The sequence below is a fragment of the Echinops telfairi genome, unplaced genomic scaffold, assembly GCF_000313985.2.
Source record: "Echinops telfairi isolate 266 unplaced genomic scaffold, ASM31398v2 ScPeMD7_4225;HRSCAF=4972, whole genome shotgun sequence".
NCBI classification, from domain to species: domain Eukaryota; kingdom Metazoa; phylum Chordata; class Mammalia; order Afrosoricida; family Tenrecidae; genus Echinops; species Echinops telfairi.
The window spans coordinates 15,707,989-15,733,357 of NW_022108124.1; the positions used below are offsets into that span (position 1 = coordinate 15,707,989).

The 25,369-nt window shown below is 41.0% G+C and overlaps 1 protein-coding gene and 1 pseudogene across 1 annotated transcript in view; one reads left to right on the forward strand and one right to left on the reverse strand.

Moving 5' to 3' along the window:
• The window catches only part of ULK4 (unc-51 like kinase 4), a 606,607-nt gene that overhangs the window by 319,694 nt on the left and 261,544 nt on the right, over nt 1-25,369 (reverse strand). The gene's annotated exons all lie outside the window — the stretch shown is intronic.
• On the forward strand, nt 15,571-24,541 carry LOC105979131 (annotated as a pseudogene).

Genomic DNA, 25,369 nt, shown 5'->3' on the forward strand with positions numbered 1-25,369 from the left:
CATATGGTTTATTTTTATTTTGGTAAAGGGAAAACAAATCTCCTTTTGTTTATTTCTGCTTACTGGGTTTGAAGACCCCAAATCCCAGACTCTTGCACTGAGTCAGGGGTAGGATACAGAGAAGTGGGGCAGAGTTTGTGACTCTGGCTTATGAGCAGCCAAGCTGGTGCAGAAGGGGCAACAGGACCCAGGCTGCTCCTGGTGCTCAGTGGGAAGAACAGCAGAAGGGAGCTCCACTCCCAGCTCACAACCCCTGGCTCCCAAGTCCCCACTGTGCTCTCTGCTGCCACTTCCCATCCCTCCTCCCTCTACCAGGAGCTCCAACACCATCCGTGGCAAGGACATGTGGAAGCAGGGTGCCATCAGGTCTTAGTAGCATGTTTGTACAATTTCTGCATCACATAACATCCTATTTTACAGAGCACTTCATGGATATGAAGTGATGCGTATCTGTATACTAAAACTTATGCAACAAAAGCAGCACTGAAAGAGAAAATTATAGCTGTGAAATGCCAACAATTAGAAGAAAAAAACTCAACTCAATTGCTATTCCCTTAAGAAATTAAAAAGTAGAAAAGGAAAGGTGGAGAGGGGACCCAAACCAGTAAACTAAACCCAAAGTAAAGACAAAAAGAGGAAACAATAAATAGAACAAATAGTAGAGTGTAGATTATGTGGATTATCTCTCAATAAATTTATTTTAAAAGATTAGGTCAGAAATACCTGAAATGGAGAATAAATACTAGTAGGCTAAAGAAAATCAACTACACAAAAGTTGATCCTTGAAAAAATTGACAAAGCTTTGCTAAACTTACCAAGCAAAAAGCCATCACACTCAAATGATGAAAATCAGAAATGAAAGAGGGGACGTTACTACAGACCCTATGGGGGAGGGGATGAAAAGAAGGCAGTGTTAGGACGCCTCAGCCAGACGGATTGGCACAGCGGCTACCACAATGGGGAGTGGACGGAGCACAGGACCAGACAGTGTTTCACTCTGTTGTACACAGGGTGACTCTGAGTCAGAACCCGTTTGATAGCGTCTAACAACATTAAGAAGTATTGTATGCCTCTGAATAAATTAGATAGCACACATAAGACAGACACATTTTTAGTAAGACAAACACCTAAAGCACACTCAAAAAGTAGAAAATCTGACTACTAACAAATGAGGAGCTGAATACAAACATTCACAAAAAAGCCCACAACTCATTCACTTCAAAGCTAATGTCTATGAAGCACTGTAATAATATGTCATGGCATCAAGAACAAAAAATCATATTATTGTGAATGGTGAGGAGTGGAGACATCCCCTTACAGAAGAGTCACAGGGAGAAAATGAGTGAGTCAGGGTGCAGTATAGTACCAATGAAACAACTTTACTCTAGTTCTTTAATGCTTCTAGCCCCCCACTATCATGATCCCAATTCTACCTTACAAATCCTGCTAGACCAGAGGATGTACACTGGTAAAGATAAGAGCTGGAAACACAGGGAATCCAGGACAGATAAACCCCTGAGGACCAATAATGTGAGTAGAGCTACCAGGAGGGGAAGGGAAAGGTGGGTTAGAAAAGGGAAACCAATCACAATGATCTACATATAACCTCCTCCCTGGGGGACAGACAACAGAAAAGTGGGTGAAGGGAGATGTGGAACAGTGTAAGATATGACAAAATAATAATAATTTATAAATTATCAAGGGTTCATTCGTGAGGGTGAGAGGGAGAGAGGGGGAAATTGAGGAGCTGATACTAAGGGCTTAAGTATAAAGAAAATGTTTTGAGAATGATGATGGCAACAAAAGTACAAATGTGCTTGACACAATGGATGGATGGATAGATTGTGATAAGAGTTGTACAAGCCCCCAATAAAGTTATTTTTAAAAGAATTTTAAAAATAATATGTCATGTAAAGTCTATGAAGAGTTAACACAAATGTTTCACAAATTCTGGGAGGGAAAAGTTTAACATGAGACTAGATTTATAGATCAGCATTATCCTGATGCCAAAGCTATACAAAAGCATCAACAGCAAATGAAATGCAGACACACATTCCTCATTAACTTCGATGCAAAGACCTTCTGAAAAATGCTAGCAAAAAGAATCTGGCATCACATAAAAATGAGTCATACACCAGAAAAAATGGGATGCATCACAACTATGTGAGGTTGGTTAGAAACATTGAAATTAATCAACACAAAATGTCCCATTCATTGAAGAAAAAAACACCTGGTCATCTGAGCCAGCTCAAAGCACTGAGCCCAGATCCAATATCCATTTATGATATAAACACACAATCAACTAGAAGTCCATCTGATAAAGGCACCTATGCAGCTCACACCTGGCACTTAATAATCAAAGAATAAGAGCTTTTCCCTTATGGCTATGAAAAAGATAAGGATGTTTGCTCTCGACTTATGTTCCCAACCTTATACTGTGTGTTCTTTCCAGGTAAATTAGGCAGAGAAAAGAGATAAAATACCTCTGGATTAAGAAGAATTAATAAAAACTCTATTTTCATATGATCTCAGCTTGTACGTAGAAAAATAAAGAATACACACACACAACAAATAATGCTAATAAATGAATTCAGCAGGACTGCATGATAGAAAATCAATAAAAAGCCTATTGTATTTCTTACACACTAAAAATAAACCATCTAAAATTGGCATTAACAATTTCAGTAGCATAAAAAATGCATAAATCGTAAGTTTCCTGACCTAATGATTTGAGGATCTGCCAGCCTCCCATAATCATGTGAGCTAATACCTTGAAGTTAAATCAATATCGCTCTTGCTCTCTCTCAATTGTGCGCATGGTTGTACTTCCTTCTGTTGTACATAGGGGCGCTACTGTGTCGGAAGTGACTTAAAGGCATCTAACAAGTTGTATCAACCCTCTCTCTATTTACACACACACACACACACACACACACACACACACACACACACACACACACACACGATTCACACTTCATTATAAGACAGTGCTTATGGCTACCTAACCCTGTAACTACATTAAGAACTACTGAATGAATCATTTTAAGAGAGTATACCAATAAGGTCTTACCCCCTACCCTCCCCAAATGAGTAGGTTTCAGTCTGTTTTCCAAGCAAGGCTAATCCTCAAAGATGCCAATTTTTATTCTAGCCAAGATCCATATGATTGCATCAATTTTGTCGGAAAACATTCAAATAGAGATTTTAATTCACACATATGAAAAACCAACAGAATAAAGACTAGCACTAACTGAAAAAATATATGTGTGCTAGTATATCAGAGTAGTTACATACTATTTTGGAAGCCCTAGAATCATACTTGAAAACAGACTCTCACATTTTGTGATATTCAGGAAAGTTTCTTTTCTGCAAAAATGTAACTAAATAAATATCAATGACCTCCTAAAAAATATGTCAACAGGACAGTACCACCTCCTAATTTAAGCAAATAAAATTTGTTTGGATACTAAAAATGGTAATGTTATTGTTTTTCCTTGCTGTCAAGTTGACCCCAACTCATGGTGACCCCAGGTGTGCAGAGTAGGACATCTCACAGAATGCCCACGGCTGTGATCTTCCGGAAGCCAATTCCAAGCCTTTACCCAAGCGACCTTTGGATGGGTTTCAAACCACCAGTATATGGGCTGGCACTCACATGTTCAACTACTTGTGCTCCAGGGACTGAAGATGCACAAGCAATTCAAACAGTTCTCTAAATGGACTCCAATGACTTTCTTCAGTCTCAAAGAACTAGATGGATATATATCACATAAACCATAATTAAATGATCAAACACGATGCATGAGAATTTAGCTGGCATTGTTTATACAATCAGTAAAATGCCACTAGGGAAAACCCATTGAGTTTTTAAATTTAAAAAATAAAACAAAAACAAAAAAACATTTCAAAACAGACAAATGGATTTTAATCAATGCCAATGTCAAGAAATGATGTGAAATCTAACTTGATGCACTCTTATTAAAGACATAGCAGATAGGTGATTGGAAAAGCACATTTTCTGATTCCTGCCAGGAAGTAGGGTTTATAAGTCCCCGCACCTGTCCCAAGACAAAGAAAAAGAGTCATTGGCTCAGGGGGGCTGGCAGACTCTGAGCACACCTAGAATCCAGGTGTCAAGACAATGTAATTACCAACTGCATTCATTTTCTACAACTGTCTGACTCATCACTGTAAACTTAGTATCTTAACACTGATTTATCATCTCACAGTTTCTATGGGGAAGAAGTTCAAGATGGCTCAAGTGGATTCTGTTTAAGGTCCCACAAAACTAGTCGCACTGTCAGTGAAAACAAAGTTCTTCCCAAGGTCATTCTAATAAATGACCTTGCTAATAAAATTCAATTCCTTATGGTTATTGTGCTAGCTGGGTTTTATTGTGCCAACATGGCTCCCATAGAAACATGGGGGCAGGCTAATTTAGCCTGTTAATCAGGTTGCAGCTTGATTGGAGGGCAACTGAGATAAATAGCTCCCAGGAGGAAGGCCACAGACTCCCTCTCTCTTTTATCTTCCTGTTGACAAGCCACGCGGAGCCACGCTGAGACCTGCGAGAGCCCTGGAGATGCTTCCACCACCACTGGATCCACAAGACTTTGAACCCACAGGCCTGTGACTTTCCTGCATTCTGCATCATTTCCTGTGCTGTGTAAGTCTGAGTAGGGGTTTATGGACTAGTATTGGACTTACGGGCTTGATCTGGACTGGGCTGGGGCATTTTCTTAATATACAATTACTCTTTGATATAAAGTTCTTTCTTATACATATATGAGTGTCCTTGGATTTGTTTCTCTAGTCAACTCAGCCTAACAGTTGTAGAAGTGAAATCCCCATTATCTTTCTGGTTGTTGGTTGGTACCACTTACATTTAGAGGCAATGATCAGGTCATGCCCTGTGGCATCTCCCATCTCAAAGTCATCCGTGGAATTGCCCAATTTCGATTTTATATTTTAAAAATCTCTCTGACTCCCCTAACCCTGCCAAAACCAGCTGAAGATACTGCTTTTGCTTTAAAGAGCTCCCACCGTTCACTTTGACGCACCTGGGAACTCCATCTTCAGGTCAGCAGATGAATTACTTTCATGCACCTGCAGACTCCATTTGGGCAGGTGCGAGAGAACCACGCAGCAGAGATACCAGGGGAAGGAAGCTCTTCCTTACTGAAATGCAGTGAGTTTCCACTTCACTCGTCATGTAGGTAGATAGTTTCAAAATACCGCGAAAGAGCTGTTTGTTTTTAAGTAATGTGACAAAAACAGTGAAAGATTCACTTAGCATCTTGGTCTCTTCAAGTGGCAATACCATTTATTTCCTTCACTGAAAATAGATAAAGCCACCTGAATTCAAGTCTAAATAGTATTCATCTTGGTAATCCTACTGTCTTAAAAAGTACCTGGTATGTAGCAGAGTTCTTTAATATTTATCAAATAAAGGTATAAAGACGCACACAAGGCGCTGTAGTAACACTCTTGGGTAGGTATGAGGCTGCTAACCTTACGCTCAGAAGTTCAAATGCACCAGCCACCCCAAGGAAGAAAACTGAGGCTGGCTGCTCCCTTAACAATTTGGTCTTAGAAATCCTGCATGGGGTCACTTTGAGTTGGAATATACTCACTGGCAGGGGTTGTGTTTGGTTTTTGTTTTACACACACACACACACACACACACACACACACACACCTACAAAACTAAGGAAAATTGACTGAAAAGGTGATGGCATTTTCTACATTTTAAAGGGAGGTGTGTGTGCGTCCGAAAATGCCTGTGCACGCACACACGTATAGGTGTGCGTTCATGTATGAACAAGTGCACCAAAAAGTTTGAGGAAAAATTCCATTAACTTTTCATTCTATTTTTCAGTGAGCTTCTTGTCACTGCTACCAAGTTAATTCCAACTCATCGCAACATAAGACAGCACAGAACTGCTCTGGGTTTCCAAGACTAAATCTTTTACAGGAGCAGAAAGCCTCACTTTTCTTCCTGGAGCAGCTGGTGGTTTTGAACTGCTGATCTTGTGGTTAGCAGCCCATGCTTGTAACCCAATATGCTATGTTTAATAAGAACAACTTACTGACAGAATCTGTAAAATTAAACGTTTTTTTGCCATTGGATGGATGGTATCCTTAATATTTCTTAGCATTTTATATTTTATCAAATTTTAAAATCAAAGACTTTAAATGCTTTTGGTTTCAAGATGCCAGTATATAATAAAAGATACGCACTAGATTCAATGAAGCATAAATGGGTAGTGTTAATCAGGATTTCCAAATGATAGAAAAGAAATCAGGCTCTTTTAACCAAAAGACTGTTGTGGAAAGCAGACTTTGGCCAGATTAGAAGACAAGTTTCAGGATTCCAGGCCAAGGTGTCATGATGGAGCTGGGCCGGAAGGCGCAGGAAGGAGGTAGATAAAAGTGCAAGTGTCTGCATCAAAGACGCGGGCACCAGGAGGAGGACACCCCACCCGCACAGCTCATTCGCTTGACGATGAACTTCATCGAGTTCCTGGTCTTTTATAAAATGCACGCTAAAATATAGTTTTGAGTCTAAAGACTTGCCCGTGCCTGTAAACATGCCTCCCTGAGATCATCTTCAAAACTTTACTCAATTCAGTGATCCACTTTTATGCCTTCAGTCGTCTGCCCTAACGTTTCATGAAAAACTCATGGCAAAAAGCCCGGGCGTCTACAGCTGGAAAAAAGAAAACGGCAGGATTCTGTCCATCACGCTGAACTCTTATTTATGAGCAAACTCGGGGCCTGCGCAGTCAAGAAAAGACAAGTTTGCTAACCCCCCAGTTTAGGCTCCAACGGAGTCTCTCTCTGCATTTACCAACGACCACAAACCCAAGAAAACAAGCTTCCTGCCATCGAGTCGTGTCCAATTCACAGACACCCTGTAGGGCAGACTAGAACTGCCCCTACAGCAGCGGTGCTCAACCTGTGGCTTGCGGCCCCTTTGGGGGACGAACGACTCTTACACAGGGGTCACCGATTCATAACAGTAGCAAAATTTTACAGTTATGAATTAGCAACGAAATTAACTTTATGGTTGGGGGGGGGAGGGTGACCACAAATGAGGAACTGTGCTAAAGGGTTGCGGCATGAGGAAGGTTGAGAACCACTGCCCTAGAGGTTTCTGAGACTAAGTCTTCATGGGAGTAAAAGGCATCATCTTTGTCCTAAGGAGCAGCTGGTGGTTTTGAACTGCTGACCTTCTGGTTAACAGGCTAAGGTGAAACCACTAAACCAACAGGCCTCCATAGAATGCCTCCATTTTAAGAAAGTGAATCAGACCTTGTTCTCTAATGTGAAAGGCACAGATCCTTCTTAACATGTTTCTGATATTAATAAAGTAAATACAAAAGATTAAAATCATTTTTGTAGATACTCGAAATGCAAATATGTACCCTGTTCCCCATAAGTAAGACATCCCCCGAAAATACAACCTACTTAGTTTTACCTCTCGCTGAAATATAAGGCATCCCCTGAAAATAAGACCTTCCTGAACATAAGGCCCCCTGAAGCTACCGTAACTCTGGACTCTGGACCATAGCGGCGGGTGCCACCGCACAGCTCACTGTTGGCCGCAGCGCAGCCAGAGCAGACAGGAAGTGCAAGTTCTCTTTTAATAAAACAATAAGCAATAAATGTGTACTATATTCTTCTTCATGGAAAAATAAGACATCCCCTGAAAATAAGACATAGCGCATCTTTGGAAGCAAAAATTAATATAAGACACTGTCTTATTTTCGGGGAAACATGGTATGCATTTCAAATAACCACTTATAGTGCATCAATTAGTTTTGAATGAGGAAATGATGGTCATATATATATACAAAAGTCATAGTAATCGTGGTAGTTATATAAACATTTGTCAATTTGAGGATTAAGAGTGAAGGGGTGGAGTCTAGTCTGTCAATCAGATCATAGTCAATGAGGCCTCTGTGTGGGCATGGCCTTCTCCTGAGAATTCTGAGAAATCCTGTATTCCTTTTTGGAGGTGGGAGACAATGTCTCTCTCTCTGCTCACTCCCTGGGAGACATTGCAGCTGACAAGACACGTGGAACTACGCTAGTGCCCTGAGCTGGAGAAGCTACATGGACCTACCCTGATGCAACCAGACCTCTCAAGCAGGAGAAGCCACATAGAAACCCCTGCCAGTGCTGAGATGCTTATAATGCCACTGGATCCACAAGACTTCTTACCCACTGGCCTGTGATTGTCCTGCATTCAGCATCATTGCCTGTATTTCGTGAGTCTGAAGAGGACTTTATAGATTAGTATCGGACATATGGGCTAATATCGTACTTATGGGCTTGGACTGGACTGGGTTGGATGCTTTCTTAATGTACAATTACCCTTTATATAAAACTCTTTCCTATACACATATGTGTGTTCATGGATTTGTTTCTCTGGTCTACCCAGACTAACACAGTAATATAAAGAAAATGTGAACTCACTCAAATAAGAATGGGTTCCTTATTTTTAAGACACTCCTAGGATCTCAATTACTAGCTTTGTTTGGCAACATGAATTGGGTCCATGAGGGCTCTGAGTCTAAATCAATTCAAGGGTTCCTCAGGCTAACAACTCAATGGTGGTGCTCAGCCCCTTGGGAACTGCCCTCATTTCATTCCCATCCTAGAAAGACAAGGACATATAAACGAGCAGCATCTGGAATTCACTTTCCAGCTACGAGCGATTAGGAGGATTTTTAATCTCTCTATATAAGTAACTAGAGAAAAAATGGCAAATGAATTTTTAAAACAACAAGTTTCAGACATTGGACTGTAAGTAGTATAGGACAGTGATCCCTGAAAGGGAAGAAGTGAGATGAGCCTGTTTTGTCCGGGCGCGCTACTAAGAGGTTGGTTTCCAGATGGTCGCACCGTAAAAGGAAACACACACCAAGTCCAACCATCTTGGTGCGTTCCAGAAAGAGGGACCGGAGTTCAGGGCACACAACAAAAATCCTCTGCCATTACGTCAATTCTAACTCGTCTCCAACCCCAAAACTCACTTCCATCAAGTTGATGCTGACTCATGGTGACCCGATATAGGGTTTCTAAGACTTTATATCTTTACAGGAGCAGACAGCCTCATCTTTCTCCCATGGATCAGCTAGTGTGCTTGAACCACCGACCTTTAAGTTAGCAGCCCAATGATTATCCCCCAGTGCCACCACGGAAGTCAAAGGCATGATATGATTTACAAAGTAGTTTCACAGAGAAGAGAGCTACACGGAGAAAGAGATTGAGAACTCATTGGAAAAGTTCCCTTGAATATTTAAATGAAATCATACTACATATGCATATGGTAAACAATCGCAAGACCAAGAAAAGAAATACATACCTAAGAAACAAAACTACGAGAAGACAGTAGGAGTTTTGCTTATTTGTTTTTGTTTCTTTAGGGAGCAGATAAAATGACATTTAACAAAATTTAACAAAAACAACATTCAAGCAGCCAACAAACATGAAGAAATGCTTGTGATCACTAAGCATCTGAAAGATGCAAATCAAAACAACTGATGCACAGAGAGGTGTACATGGCTGGCCCCAATCAGAGCCACACTAACCCCACCTGCCAGAAGTATGTGCTTCACAGGCCAACACTAACCCTACAGGCTGGGGAAAGGGACCCACATAGTATGCCTACACGGAATCAAGGGACTGGACCCCACACTGGCACACGGAGCCCTGAGGACAACGTCCTGCGCAGAGCTGCGAAGGCACAGAGAGGGCTGTAGGGCCGACACCAGCTGGAGACTCAATGCCCCTCACCGGAGCACACCAGGACAGAGGACAATCCCGGGGACACTACTGGAGCACACCAGGACAGAGGACAATCCTGGGGACACACAGCGGGAAGTGAATCTGGCTGGACCACCCCCACAGGGGACAAACCAACAAGGGAACATTACAGATCAGCAATGGGAGCAAAGTAAAGCCACAAAGCCACCAAGGAGCCCCCATAATAGACTTCAGGCTAAGAAGGGCAGTTCCCGAAGCCTCCAAGACCATAGGGAGACAGTCATAAAGGTCAGCGAACAGACCTGGAATTATGTATGCTTTTGAGGGGATTTTCTTTGGGGGATGTTTTTTTGTGGGGAAAGGGGGTTCTTCTCTTTTTCTTCACTCTTTTGTTTTCTTTTTGTTTTGTCTGTTACTGATGTTTGCCTGCATGGGAAGCAATCCCAAGGACAAAGCCATGGCTGATGGTTCCAGAGGGACTTGGGGGAAGGAAGAGATGGAGGGATGGAGCTCTGAGCAAACAAGCTGTGGAGGAACAACTAGGGAATTAACATCAACAACAAGGAGGATGTAGAGACCCCGGTGGTTCTGGGGCAACACCAGTTTAGCCGAGAGGAGTTACTAAGAGGCAGCCAAAGGAAAAGCATGATGGTGGGGCAGGAGGAAGGTAAAAGGAAACAGAGGAAAGATCTAGGAAGCAAAGTTATGGATGGAGGCATAAACATAGGTGTGCACTATGTAAATATATTAATTCATAAAAATAGAGCTATTGGCCTATGTATATATATTTACATGGCAATACACTGAGGTAGTGGGTGGATTTTGGGCCTCTGTTCAAGCCCTCCCTTAATGTGAGAACACTTTGTTCTAACAATCTGGTATTCTGTGATGCTCATCCTCCCTACATGATCGCTGAAGCCAAAATAGATGGATAAGCAAATGTGGTGAAGAAAGCAGATGGTTCCCAGCTATCAGATATAGCATCTGGGGTCTTAAAGGCTTGAAGTTAAACAAGCAGCCATCTAGCAGAGAAGCAACGAGCACACATGGAAGACGCACACCAGCCTGTGTGATCACAAGGTATCGATGGAATCAGGTAAAAGGAACTAGAAGACCCAAAATAAAAACAACAGAAAACATATTTTTGAGAATGAGAAGAGTCAAAAGAGAGACCCAAAACCCATCTGTAGACAATAGGACATCTGCTCACAGAAGGGTCACAAGGAAGGGATGAGCCAACCAGGGTGCAGTATAGCACTGATTAAACACACAATAATCCTCTGGTCACTGAGGCTTCCTCCTCCTCCCTCCTCCACTATCATGACCTCAGTCCTGCCTTTCGTTCTGGCGAGACCGGAGCATGGACACTGGTACAGATAAGTGCTCAGGACACACAGAATCCAGGACAGACAAACCCCTTAGGAACAGAAATGGGAGTAGCAATGCCAGGAGGGTGGGGGGAAGGGCGTAGGGGGAAGGTGTGAGGAGGAGGGCAGGAAGGGAGGCCAATGGAGAAATACAGAACATGGCATGAACAGATACATGCACCCCTGTGTTCACTGCAGCACTACTCTCAATAGCAAGAAGCCAGAAACCACCAAACATCCGATGGTGGGAGAATAGATAAGCACACCTTGGCACCTGTACACAACAGACCACCACACCTGTAAAGAGGACTGATGAAACTGAAACACTTCATGAGATGGATGGCTTTGGAAGGTAATCTGCTGAGTAGAGTAGGTTAACACAGGGGGGCAAATATTGTAAGAGATGGCTATTATAAAAAAAATTTTTTTTAATCAAAGAAAGGTTTTCATACCAAAAGGAACAGATTTGGATGATTCCCAGGGGTGGGAATGGAAGAGAGAGAAGGGAAGCAACACATTAGAGGGTAGACAGGCATTAGCTTGGGTGAACAGCATATTGATACACGGCAGGACGGACATGAGGGCGGCAACAGGCAGGGAGAAACAGGGCAAGTCATTGGGACATTTGATATGTTGTTTAAGCTGTTGGATTCAAAGAAGAGCTGATATGTAAGCCCCCACTGTGGCAGTTACATAATCTCCTGTCACCTTGAGTGAAGGGGTGGAGTCTAGCTTGTTAATCAGGTCATAGCCAATGATGCCTCTGTGTGGGCATGGCCTTCTCTTGAGAATTCTGGGAACTCCTGTCTTCCTCCTTGGAGGTGGGACACATACTCTCTGTTTCACATTCTGTTGACAAGCCACATGGCGTTACGCTGACAGAGCCAGAGCCCTGGAGCTGGGGGAGCCACGTGAAGACCCATGCCAGTGTTGAGATGCATCCACCGCCACTGGATCCACAAGACTTTCTACCCACTGGCCTGTGATCTTCCTGCTTTCAGCATCATTGCATGTGTTGCGTGAGTCTGTAGAAGAATTTATGCACTAGTACCAGACATATGGGCTAATATTGAACTTAGGGACTTGATCTGGACAGGGCTGGGGTGTTTTCTTAATAGACAATGACTCTTGGATATAAAACTCTCTATGAGTGTCTCTGGATTTGTTTCTCTAGTCAACCCAGACTAACACACCCACCTAATTCACAATCAAAAGTTTGAGGGGGCTGGGGGAAGAGTAGCATGAGTGGTGCTTTTCAAACGATTGTCATACAACTTACAAAGTGAGCATCTTTCCTCCACTTTGGAAAACGTTTCCTTCCAACATTTTATGTTTTGTGCTTTCAATGATGTAGAGTATGACTGACATCGCTCCCTCTGAGACACGGGCACTGCTGCCATCACACCATTGTCCTCCTCTGCATCAGCAAATTCCCTACATTCCTCTGGCTACAGTGTAAGGAGAGCTTCTAGCACAGCAGCAGTGTCAACATTCCCGTGATGGTCGATTTCTCCCACCGCTCCTTGTATACTGGATTCACATTTCATCTCCAGGGTGATCACCTGGTGTTCCTTTGCTGCACAGGTATCTTTGTTATCCAAACCCTCGTTCATTCAACATTTCTGTAAAATACTACGTAGGTCCGTCAGTGAAAAATAAGGAGGCAACACGACTACACATTTAGCTGTCTGGCCACGGACTGAGTAACAGATGCGTAGCGACAAATCAACAGATGTTCAGAGAAGTAATTTGACTGGCCACCATTCATGATGTGCATCTGATATTGACTCAGTAGGAAGTCAGTATTTTATGTAATTACTCACAGTCAATACATTGGGGTAATTGAAATTTGATTCATGTACCGGGAATCTGCCAACATAACTAAGATTCATGTGTGTCTGAACCAGGAAAAGAGATGTCTGCATGTAGCTACATCGACATCTACAACAGTAACTCCATAGAGAGAGAAACCCACAGAAAGCGAGCTTATGTTAATGGTAGTGGGATGATTTGGAAAGGCTATCTATATAATGTCTGTACAACATGAAGAGTATAATCAATGGCACTGACTGAGATGTGTAGAAGTTGTGGAATTGGAGACGATTTGGTTGTGTCTATTTTTGCCACAAGTACAAAAAATAATTACACAAATAACAGTACAAGGAAGAAGAAAATGTTCTAAAATTGATTGTGGCAATGATTGTACAAATCTCCTTGATATGACTGAACTATTGAATTGTATGAGACGTGGATGAAGTGCCAATAATAACTCTTCTAAAGAGGAAGAAAATGAGTCCAAGGGTGAGCAAGTGGTTCAGGGACCAATTACTAGCCAAAGAGTTGGTGCTTCAAACCAATCTGGGGGCGTTCAGCAAACAAGCCCATCAATCTACGTCCAAAAGCTCACTGTCTGTAAAATACTATAGAAGAGTTTTACTCTGCACAGATGGTGTTGCCATGAGCCAGGAACTGAATCAGTGACAACTAGCAACAGAATATAAAAACAAACCATATGCACTAAAATGTTATCTATGTTTATCTCTGGCCATGGGCAGATAGCCAATTTCTATCTTCTTCAGGTTTTTTCTGTATATTTTATATGTACTACAAATACAAATATGAGACTGGTATTAAAAGAAGAACAATTATTTTTAAAAGGCAATTGTGATTTCTCAGATGTTATCATTTTCTAGCTTAAAATGTGTCCTTTAAAGCTCCTACAAACTAACAGGAAATTGGAACATGCATATTGCCTGCATCTTCTTGAGTAAATATCAGTCCATTGATGGAAGAATCACCCTTCCTGTCCCCCAAACCCCACTCCTGCCTCTAAAAGGGCAAGCCCGTCACTTGTCAGGTTGTGTTACGGTGGTGGTTTACATGTTGCTATGACACTGGAAACTGCTACTGGTATTGTAAGTACCAGCAGGGTCACCCAAGGTGAACAGGTTTCAGGGCAGTGTTGACTCAGAACAGATTATAAAGAAGGAATAGGCTATCCACCTAGGCAGAATTAGCCCCTGAAAATGTTGCGGAGAGCAGCAGAACGTTGTCAGATACTGCAAAGCTCACCGACAGCAGCACGATGTCCGAGAGAGAGCCAGAGATGAGCCCCTCGGGTTAAAAGGCGCTAAAATACGACTGAGGCATTGCTCCCTTCTCGGTGTTGAGTTGACCACTGAAGTGTGATTGGAATAAAACTTTGGGGAACTTCATTTGCTGATGTGGCAGGACTCAAAAGGAGAATAAACAACTATACATATTTATTCATTGGAGCTCAGAATATACGAAGTATGAATCCAGGAAAAGCGGAAGTTGCCAAAAATGAAATGGAGTACATGAAGATTGGTACTCTAGGCATTAGTGAATGGAAATGGACTCGTATTGGCCAGTTTGCACGGCTTACTCTGCCACGATGACAAACTCAAGAGTAACACACGCATTCATTTCCAAAAAGGGAATCTCAGCATCTGTCTTACAATGTTGGGATAGGAAACATCAATAAATTCAGTCAGAACAACTATTATTAAAATTTATACACATGAAGAAACTGGAAGAATTTTACCAGTCTGAAACTAATCAACCATGCATTGATAATTATTGGTGATTGGAAGGCAAAAGCTGGAAAGAAAGAGGAAGGAACAGTAGTTGGAAAACAGTTTGGGTGATAAACCTAAAGCAGGAGATCACAAAAGAATTTTGCATGACCAATGACTTGTCACAGTCAATTCTTTTTTCAACATATGGCCACTAGACACACAGACTTCTCCAGAAGGAGGACACAGAAATCAAGTGGACTCCAACAGTGAGAAAGGACAATGGAGAAGCTCAATGCAATCAGCCAAAATGAGGCCAGGGACCAACTGTGGAACAGACTGTCAATTGCTCACATGTAAGTTCAAGTTTAATTTGAAGAATATGACATTAAGTCCACGATAGCCACATTATGACCTTGAGTATATTTCACCTGAATTTTGAGAACATCTAAAGAAAAGACTTGACTCATTGAACACTAATGAATGACAGAAGATTCGACAAGCTGTGGGATGACAGCGAGAACACCATTCATGCAGAAAGGAAAAGATCATTAAAAAGGAAACAAAGAAAAGTGGATGTCACAGAGACTCTGAAACTTGCTCTGAAACAGAGTATCTAAAGCACATAGAAGACGTGGTGAGGTAAAAGAGATAAACAAAAATTTTCAAAGGGCAGCTCAAGAAGACAGTATAATAAAATGTGTGAAGACTTGGAGTTAGAAAACAAAATGCAGGTCATGTTCAGCGTATATCAGCTGCAATAAGTTGAGGGGGGAAAAAATCCAAGCTTCAAGTTGCAATGTTAAAAGATCCTCCAGGCAAAAATTGAATGCAGGAAATATCAGAAGATGATGGGAAAAATACAGTCATGCTACCAAAATGAACTAGTCCACATGAAACCATTTCACGAGGTGTCCTATGATCAAGCACCAATAGTACTGAAGAAAAAAGGAAATCCAAGCTGCACCAACGGCATTAGTCGAAACCAAGGCTCCAGGATAGAACACCAATTAAAACGTTTCAATAAGCTGAAGCAGCACTGGAAACATGCAGTCATCTCTGTCAAGAATTTGGAAGACAGCAAGCTGACCAATCGACTGGAAGAGCTCTGTAATTGTACCTATTCTAAAGAAAAGTGTCCCCACAGGATGCGTAAATTATCTACCAATATTATTAATACCAATATCATTAATATTATATGCAAGTAAAATTTTGCTAAAAATCACTCCGCAATGATTGCATTATCACACTGACAGGGAGCTGCCAGAAATTCAAGCTGGGATTCAGAAGAGGATTTAGAACAAGGAATATCATTGCTGATGTCAGATGGATCTTGGATTAAAGTAGGGAATGCAAAAAAAAATGTTTACTGTACTTGTGTTTTATTGACTATGCAAAGTCCTTTAATTGTGTGGATCATAACCAACTATGGATAACACTGGTAAGAGTTGGGCATTCCAGAACACTTCATTATGCTCATGCAGACCTCTGCATGGATCAAGGGGCAGTCATGCAAACAGACCATGGGCATAGGCATGGATTAAAATCAGGAAAGGTGTGAATCAGAGTTACATCCCTCCACAATACGTTTTCCATATGCATGCTGAGCAAGTAATCTGGGAATCTATACTATTTGAAGAAGAATGTGACATTAGGATTAGAGCAGTGGTTCTCAACCTTCCTAATGCTGCAACCCTTTAATACAGTTCCTCACGTTGTGGAGATCCCCAACCATAAAATTATTTTCGTTGCTACTTCATAACTGTCATTTTGATACTGTTATGAATTGGGCGACCCCTGTGAAAGGGTCGTTCGAACCCCAAAGGGGTCACAACCCACAGGTTGAGAACTGCTGGATAAGAGGAAGACTTATTAACAACCTGCAATATGCAGATGACACAACCTTGCTTACTGAAAGTGAGGATGACTTGAAGCACTTGTTGATGAAGATCAAGGATTTCAGCCTTCATTATTGATTACAATTCATTGTAAAAGAAACAATTAACTTCACAACCTGACCAATAGGTAGCATCATGACAAACGAAGAAAAGACTGAAGTTATAAAAAGATTTCCTCTTGCCTATATTCACAATCAATGGAAACAGCAATCAAGAGGTCAACCGAGGATGTTATCTCAGAGGTATTATGTCATCGGAGGTGACCCTCTTGAAGTTGTGTTATAGATTTTCCTGTGTTTGGGTATATGAAACCCAGGATGGATGAATCTATAGGGACAGCAAGTAGAATAAGGGTTGTGGAGGGGAGGGGTGCAGGGGAGAGGAAGGGAAGGGGTGGTGGTGGGATAAAAGAGAGATGATGTCAAGGAGTCCAGGAAGAAACCGATTGTGGTAGCAATTGTACAATTCTGCTTGAGGTGATGGAACTATGGAATGATATAGGTATTAACTCCCAATTTACAATAATTAAATTTTTTTTCTTTTTAAAAAAGCTAACGATGCACTGCATTGGGTCAATCTGCTGCAGAAGATCTCTTTAAAGTGTTAGGAGGAAGGAAGTCACTTTGAGGACTAAAAGTGGACCGGACCCAAGCCAGGATCGCTTCAATCACCTCATGTGCATATGCAAGCTGGACGTTGAAGACGACCAGAAGGAACTGGTGCTTTGCCTGACGGTGCTGGTGAAGAATTTGGCAAGCAGCATAGACTACCAGAAGAACGAACACATCTGTCGTGGAAGAAGCACAACCAGAATGCTCCTTGGAGGTGAGGGCAGTGAGACTTCGTTTCATGGGCTCTGGACATGTATCGGGAGAGACCAGTCCCTGGCAAAGGTGACCCAAACTGGTAAAGTTGAGTGGCAGTGAAAAAGATGAATATCCTTGATGAGTGGAGTAAGACAGTAGCTACCAAACTAGGCTCAAACAACAAATGTCAGGATGGCCCAGGGCCAGGTGGTGTTTGGGTCTGCTGCGCGCAGGGTTGCTCTGACTTGGAGAGAATTTGACGGTGTATAACGACAACAGGCAGTCAAAGATAAGGTCATTGTTACGAGCTGCCAAGTTGGTTCTGACTCAGAGGGGCTGTGCACAACAGCATGAAAGGCCATCCAGTCTCACACCATCCTTGCAATGGCTGTGTTTGAGCCCAAGGTTGCAGCCACTGTGCCAATCCATCACGTTGAAGATCTTTCTCTTTTTATTGACCCTCTCCTTCACCAAGCATGATGCCCTTCTCTAAAGATTGGTCCCCATTAATAAAGTCCAATGCCCGTGAGACAGAATCTTGCCATCCTCGCCTCTAAGCAGCCTTCTCACTGTACTTCTTTCAAGACTAATTTGTTCATTGTCCAAAGTCCATAGCATGTAAAATATGTTTCACTAACACCATAATCCTTGTCTTCCTTGCTCACTGTCCAGCTTTTATGTGTGTTTAAGGCGATCTAAAAATTGTAAATAATATAACCAGATCTAGAGAAGAGAATGGTATCAGAGCTTAAATTGTGACTACCTCGTTTGCAGAAGGCTATGAATGACAACGGAAGCCCAAAACACATTTTCAGGGTCCACACATGGACCCGTTAAATACCTTCTGATCATAGTTGAAGGCTGCGATCAGACGGTGCATTGGGAAGTCGATTATGGCAGACTTAGGCTAAAATGTAATGTCCTTTCATTTCGCTCTCCCTTTTGACTCATTTAAAGGTTGTTTCAGTGTTTTAAATTTTTTAAAGGGAAAGGGAAATATAAAGAGAGTAATCCCCTGGTGATTAAGCTTCTGACCATGGACTAGGGATGTGAATAACTTTGCTACCATGCAGAAGAAGAAGGGGAAAAAGGAAAGTGGATTATCGCATTATGAGCCATTTAAGTTTGTTCTAGTTTTTACTATTTTCTGATTTCTCTTCAATTGAGGTTTTTACCTGTTTTACTTTGTTATTGTTGGTAGTTTTCGTTTTTGGGGGGGGGGGGGTTGTAATCATTTTGTTGGGGGCTCGTACATTTGTTTTTAATGTTTTCCGCCATGTGAAACTCGGGATCGGTCCATCCGCAGAGACAGCGGCTGGATGAATGCTCCTTGGGGGGTACGCAGGGAAGGTTGGGGTGGGGGCGTCACTGGGAAGAGGATAACACTGACTATAAGAATTAGTTACGCGTTCTGAAACTGAGGGGGGTGGCGGCTGCACAGCTCTTCTTCATGTGACGGAACTACTGACTTATATGCTGTTATAAAACTGTTAGATGATAAGGTGCCATGCCTGGGGTCACACATCTTAGCTCTCCAGTCGCAACATGCTTTTTAACACTTTTAAAAGGCCTTTTATAGAGATTTACCAGTGCAATAGGCCATTTGACTTCCTGACTGTGGCTTCCAGGAGTCACAGGTTCTATCTTTTAAAAATGAATCAGAAAAAGTCATTGATCATTTTCATTAATGTTTTACACTATATAAATTATGGGACATAAATTACCTGTCCTCAAAAATACAATACAGCAAGAAAAGTTTCATAAAAATATTAGTGAAAGAAAATATAAAGGAATGTCAACAAATATCAAGATGTGCCTAGAGATTACACACAGAGTGAAAAACAAAAGTAGTGAAATAAAAATTACCTTAGTCTATGAATTAATAAAACTGTTTATATATTGTGAGAAACATTTTGCCTTTGAATAGCCTGTTAACTTAAAATAATTTTTGTCAATTCCTATAAAGTTAACAATGTATAAAATAATATTATCCTTAAATTATGTGTATAATTAATTGCTTTCTAATTATCCAATTATATCCCCAAGCAACTGTTTTGAGTATTCATTTGGTTTTGCTTAGCAATTAATACTGCCAATTTCATTAATGACGAGCTTTACTGAAAGGTGAAATATTTTTGAGTTAACATTTATGAAAAGAACCACAAATCTGAACCGCAGAAAAAATGAGTGGTGCCACAGAATAATAAAGTACAAATTTATCTTCACTTTTCAACTGAACTCGAGCCATTATACAACCCATTATAGGCCATTACACAAGCCAATCAATAGTTTGTATCTTTTTAATATTCATATTTAGCTTTGTTTTCAAGGATTAAATAGTGATAATTATTTCAGGTAAGTAGAACATTAATATATATTCTTATCCTTTAGAAACCAATGTGGTCCTTAAACCAGAACCATAATAAGGTGGTGTTTTATGGATACTAAAACATAGAATACTCAATAAAAATAATTGGAAAAATACTTCTTTGAAAGATGTAATTTATATCAAGGGCATAAACTATTTTGTGGCTAGGTTGACTTAAACAAAAATGCTGAAAGACAACAAAAAAAGGGGCAGAATTTTTATTTGCACATCAGTTTGGGAATTATATAATACACAATATCATTCTATAATAGCAAAAGTTGCCCAATAGTCTTTCCTTTGCTCATTCTGTTTTCAATAATCAATAATTAATACAATGAATCCTTCATCCCTCATGAAACCTGAGGACTGAATAGACTATATATGTATGTATTTGTAATAAGTGCAGAAATAAATACAGAAACTAGTTTCTTGTATAAATGGTTTAAAATATATAAATATACAATTTTGGGGGAACTGAAGTCATAATAGTTATAATAATTAAATGTTCTTCAAATAATGTATATACCAAAATCCAAAAATTCTACTTTATAAATTTCTTCGGAATATTAAAATATACATAAAGACATAATTATAAGGGAGTCATTAATCACCCTCTTACCTACAATAATCAAATTCAGGGACAGATTTCTGGAAAGATTGAAAATTATGCTGGTATCTACCCCAACTCTCTTAAAAAAAGAAAAAGGGACAAAAACTAAATGAAATTGATATAGGGAAAAAATCTTTAAAAACTCAGTTTCACAAAAAATCATATCATTGTGAATGAGGGGGGGTGCAGGGTGGAGACCCAAAGCCCATCTGTAGGCAACTGAACATCCCCTTATGCAAGGGCTGCAGGGAGGAGACTAGCCAATCAGGGCGTAGTGTAGCAATGATGAAACACACAACTTTCCTCTAGTTCCTAAATGCTTCCTCCCCGCTCCCACTATCATGATCCCAATTCTACCTTACAAATCTGGCTAGACCAGAAGATGGACACTGGCACAGATAGGAACCGGAAACACAGGGAATCCAGGATGGATGATCCCTTCCGGACCAGTGGTGAGAGTGGCAATACCAGGAGGGTGGAGCAAAGGTGGGGTGGAAAGGGGGAACCGATTACAAGGATCTACATATAACCTCCTCCCTGGGGGATGGACAACAGAAAAATGGGTGAAGGGAGACGTTGGTCAGTGTAAGATATGACAAAATAATAATTTATAAATTATCAAGGGTTCATGAGGGAGGCGGGAGCAGGAAGGGAGGGAGAAAATTGAAGAGCTGATGCCAGGGGCTTAAGTGGAGACCAAATGTTTTGAGAATGCTGAGGGCAATGAATGTGCAAATGTGCTTTACACAACTGATGTATGTATGGATTGATAGGAGTTGTATGAGCCCCAAATAAAATGATTTCTTTTAAAAACTAAGTCTCAGAAAAATGATAAAGAATTAAACTGAAGGTGCACTAGGAGAGACTGGGAGTCGTGGGGGGCATGGCCGAAGAAGAGAGATGGAATGGTGATTGGCCAGTGGGTGTGACACAACCGCCTGGCCATTTTGAGCCTTTGCAAGCAATTTTCTATCAGCACTGCAAACTAATAATTGACTCTGATAGCCAAGTATAGCACAAATGCTAACAAGACTAGCTGCAGACCAGTAGTCAAACATGCCCACATGGTCCAGCCATACACATACTTCCTGCAACACCATCAATGGACCGGAACCTGCTCTGGTAGAGTGTGAACAATGTCAGTGGCCAGCGTGAACCAAACCAACCCTTAACCACCTCTTCGTATCAAAACAAAAGAAAGCAAAAAGTACACAGAGAAAATTGTCCAAGAGGTTATTTTGGAAGATACACTTTGAACAAATCCCATTAATATTGATGTCAAAAGAAAATCAGCAAGGCCACTCAAGCTTTCCAAAACCAGAAACATGAAACGGATTCTGAAAGCAGCTTGGGAAAAAAATATCTTAAAAATAAAAAACATAAAACTACATTCTAATTCCTCAGCAGAAATCATGTAGGCTAGAAGGCAATGGGATGGCAAATATAAATAAACTGAAATTAGAAGAATTTGTAAAAATAAGACAAACAGTACAAGAAAGACTAAAGAGGGTTCTTCAGACCTCGAATGAAAAATGGCAGATGAGGAGCTGAAAATAACACACATGACAACAGCACACAGAAGTCAATCCACACGTGAACGTATTCAAAGTAAAACAGACCCACAAGGCTAACCAAAAATACGATACCAGGGTTATCCATCTTCAAATGAATAAAGTTATAAAAATAAAAAATAGTGTAGTTACAGACTTCTAAATGGACAGAATGCCATGTTAACTTCAAGACAAAACAAACTTTTAAATTAGTAAGATGTTAATAAATTACCAGGTAGCATCAGATAAAAGCAATAGACCTCATCAAAATGCGGAAAATCAAAGATTCTGTAAACAGTGAAAAACAGCAACAAAGAAAATGGCAACAACAAGAAACAAACGCAAGCAACATGAACTCCGTACAGGAAATTATGTAGAACAAAGAAACCGACAGCATCACACAGAAAACTACGAAGCAAAATGGCAGCAAAATCTTCATAATTATCAGTAATTATACAGAATGTAAATTGTGCCAGTCAATAGAAAGGGATTAGCAGAATGGAGAGGAAAACAGAAGCCACCAATAAGTGGTCTGCAGGTGATACTTAGACACAAAGACAAAAATAAACACACATCAAAAGGTGGGGAGAAAGATGTGGGGGTACCCCCCAAAAAGCCAGAATTGTGCTGGTGGAGCAGCGCTTTCATAGCACTTTTTTCCCACGAGCCGAGCATCCAGCAACTCGCTCTGAATTAGTGCACCCAGTGGTGTTACCTGGGAAGGTTCTCTCTGGTCACAGTGATTTTGTTCGTAAAAGCCATTTCACTCAAATCTCGTTTTTTGTGATGGCTAATTTAAGAGCATGGCATGCGGCTGTGACATTTTGTTTCCTGATCAGAAAAATATGCCGCAGCAACTGTTGTGATGTTGAACACGGCTTACAAGGACAGTGCTATGGAAAAAACTCAAGTGTACGAGTGGTTTTCTTGTTTCCAAACAGGTGAAATGTCGATTGATGATGACAAACCTCTTTCTGGATGTCCATCCACTTGCTGAACGGACGGAATGTGTCAATTCATAATGCATTTGGAGTACCTTCTACTAGGTCAGACTGTTAATCAGGCTTTCTCTTTAGAGGTTCTGAAAAGATTGTGTGACAGTGTGCAACAAAAAAGGCCTCAGACAGGTATTGGTTTTGCCACTATGACAATGCACCTGCTCATACACCCATCTCAGTCCGCCAGTTTCCAGCTCAAAAAAAAAACATGTCTCTCTTGCCCCACCCACCTGACCTCCCTCCTTGCAACTTCTTTTTGTTTCCGAGAATGCAGAGGGGCATGAAAGGACAGTGATTTGACCACATAGAAGAGGCGAAGGAAAAAAAAAACAGGGAGGTTCTGTCAGCTATCCAAACAGATGACGTTGAAAAGTGTTTCCAAGAATGGAATTGCAGATTTACAAATGTATTAAGCGTAATGCAGAGTACTTTGAAGGTGATGATGTTGTTTTGTCAAAAAATTTAAATACATAGCTTGGAGGGCTCTGGGTTTTGGGGCATTCCCTCTCTATATCAAGCTCATGGAAAATTTAAAAGAACAGACTAGCATTCATGTCTGATAAAATATACATTAAGGCAAACACCTGTGTAAGTCATGAGCTCCTGGTCAGGAGAAATTGAAGGCACCTGGAAACAATTAGCCCCTTGACTAATGAACTACACAAACCCCAGCCTCCACAACCAGAAGACTAGAAGAACCAGATGGTGCCAAACTACCATTACAACGTCTCTAAAAGGGATCCCATCAGAACACTGTGGGTAAAGTGAGAGAAAACTCACTTTAAAAGTCATAAAGAGAAGTGTAAGCGGTAACTGTCAGGGATGCTGTTTTGGGGGGTCCTGCTGGAGTGAGCAGGCAGGTTCTAGATGGTGGCATGGGCCAGATGGTGTGGATACTGCGTTGATCCATTTCCTGAGAAAGATTGGTACGATGTGAAAGCACCCGCTATGTTCAATGTAAGAAATACTGGGAAAACACTAGTCACCAGGACGCAAGGAACCAAAATTGCATCTGATGGTCTCAAGGGTCGAGTTTTTTAAGCGAGCCTGGCTGACCTGCAGAATGCTGAGGTCGCCTTTAGAAAATTCAGGCTAACTACTGAGGATGTTCAGGGCAAAACCTGCCTGACCAACTTCCCTGGCATGGATCTTACACGGGACAAGCTGTGCTCCACGGTCAAACATGGCAGGCCATGATGGAAACTCATGCTGATGTCAAGACTACCGATGGGTGTCTGCTTTGTCTCTTTTGTGTTGGTTTTATAATCAGATTCGGAAGACCTCTTCCACTCAGCACCAGCAGGTCCGCCAAATCCGAAAGAAAATGATGGAAATCATGACCCGAGAGGTGCAGACAAAGGACTTGACAGGAGTGGTTAATAAACTGATTCCAGACAGCACAGGGAAAGACATAGAAAAGGCGTGCCAGTCTATTTATCCTCTCCATGATGTATTTGCCAGAAAAGTCAAGATGCTGAAGAAACCCAAGTTGGAATTAGGAAAACTCACGGAGCTTCATGGTGAAGATGGAAGTTCTGGGAAAAACTACTGGATATAAGACAGGTGCAAAGGTGGAATGAGCTGATGGCTGTGAGCCACCAGTTCACGAATCTATTGAAAACTCACACTTTTAATGTTGCCAAATAAAAGGTCTTATTGTGAAGGGAAAAAAGTCAAAAAGAAAGCCCGGCACACTGCTCATACTGATAGAGACTGGTGGAAACTCCACGACTATGGTCCTTAGTCACCCTTTAAGGCTGTACATGAATTCACCACATGGCCCAATTTTCATCCAAATAATTAACAGGTCTAGAAGATGATAACACTAATAACCCTCACACACCTTGTAATCAAGAGGCATGTCTGATAACTACTTGTGGCACTCTGCACTCAGTAAGGAATTGAATTCTCTTCTCTCTACTGAAGTTGGAGGAGGTTAGATGTGGCCCAAACACAATATTTCCTCGGGCCATAAAGAAAGTTTAAATATAAATAAGAACATTAAAATACCACAATGCAATTTCTCAGATCATAATACTATATAATTAGAAACCAATAAGAAGATCAGGGGAGGAGGGTCAATACATGGGGACTAAATAACACCCTGCTTAAAATCTACTGAGTAATAGGAGTGATTTTGAAAACTTAAAAGTTCCTTGAACCAAGTGAGGATGAAAGCACAATATACTAACAGCTTTGGGATACAGCAAAAGCATAACTCGCAGAGCAATTCATAACAATAAACCCATACAACTAAAGAATAAATTTAAATAAACATCTTGCTCCAAAATCTACAATTAGAAAAACAGCCTCAAAATAAGCCTACATTCACCAAAAGAAATAATAAAGATTAGGTAGAAATAAATGAAATGCAAATAAGAAAAACTAGAATTTTTTCTAGTTGTACAAGCCCCCAATAAAATGATTTTAAAAAAACTCCTGAATTCATTTTACAAAGTTAG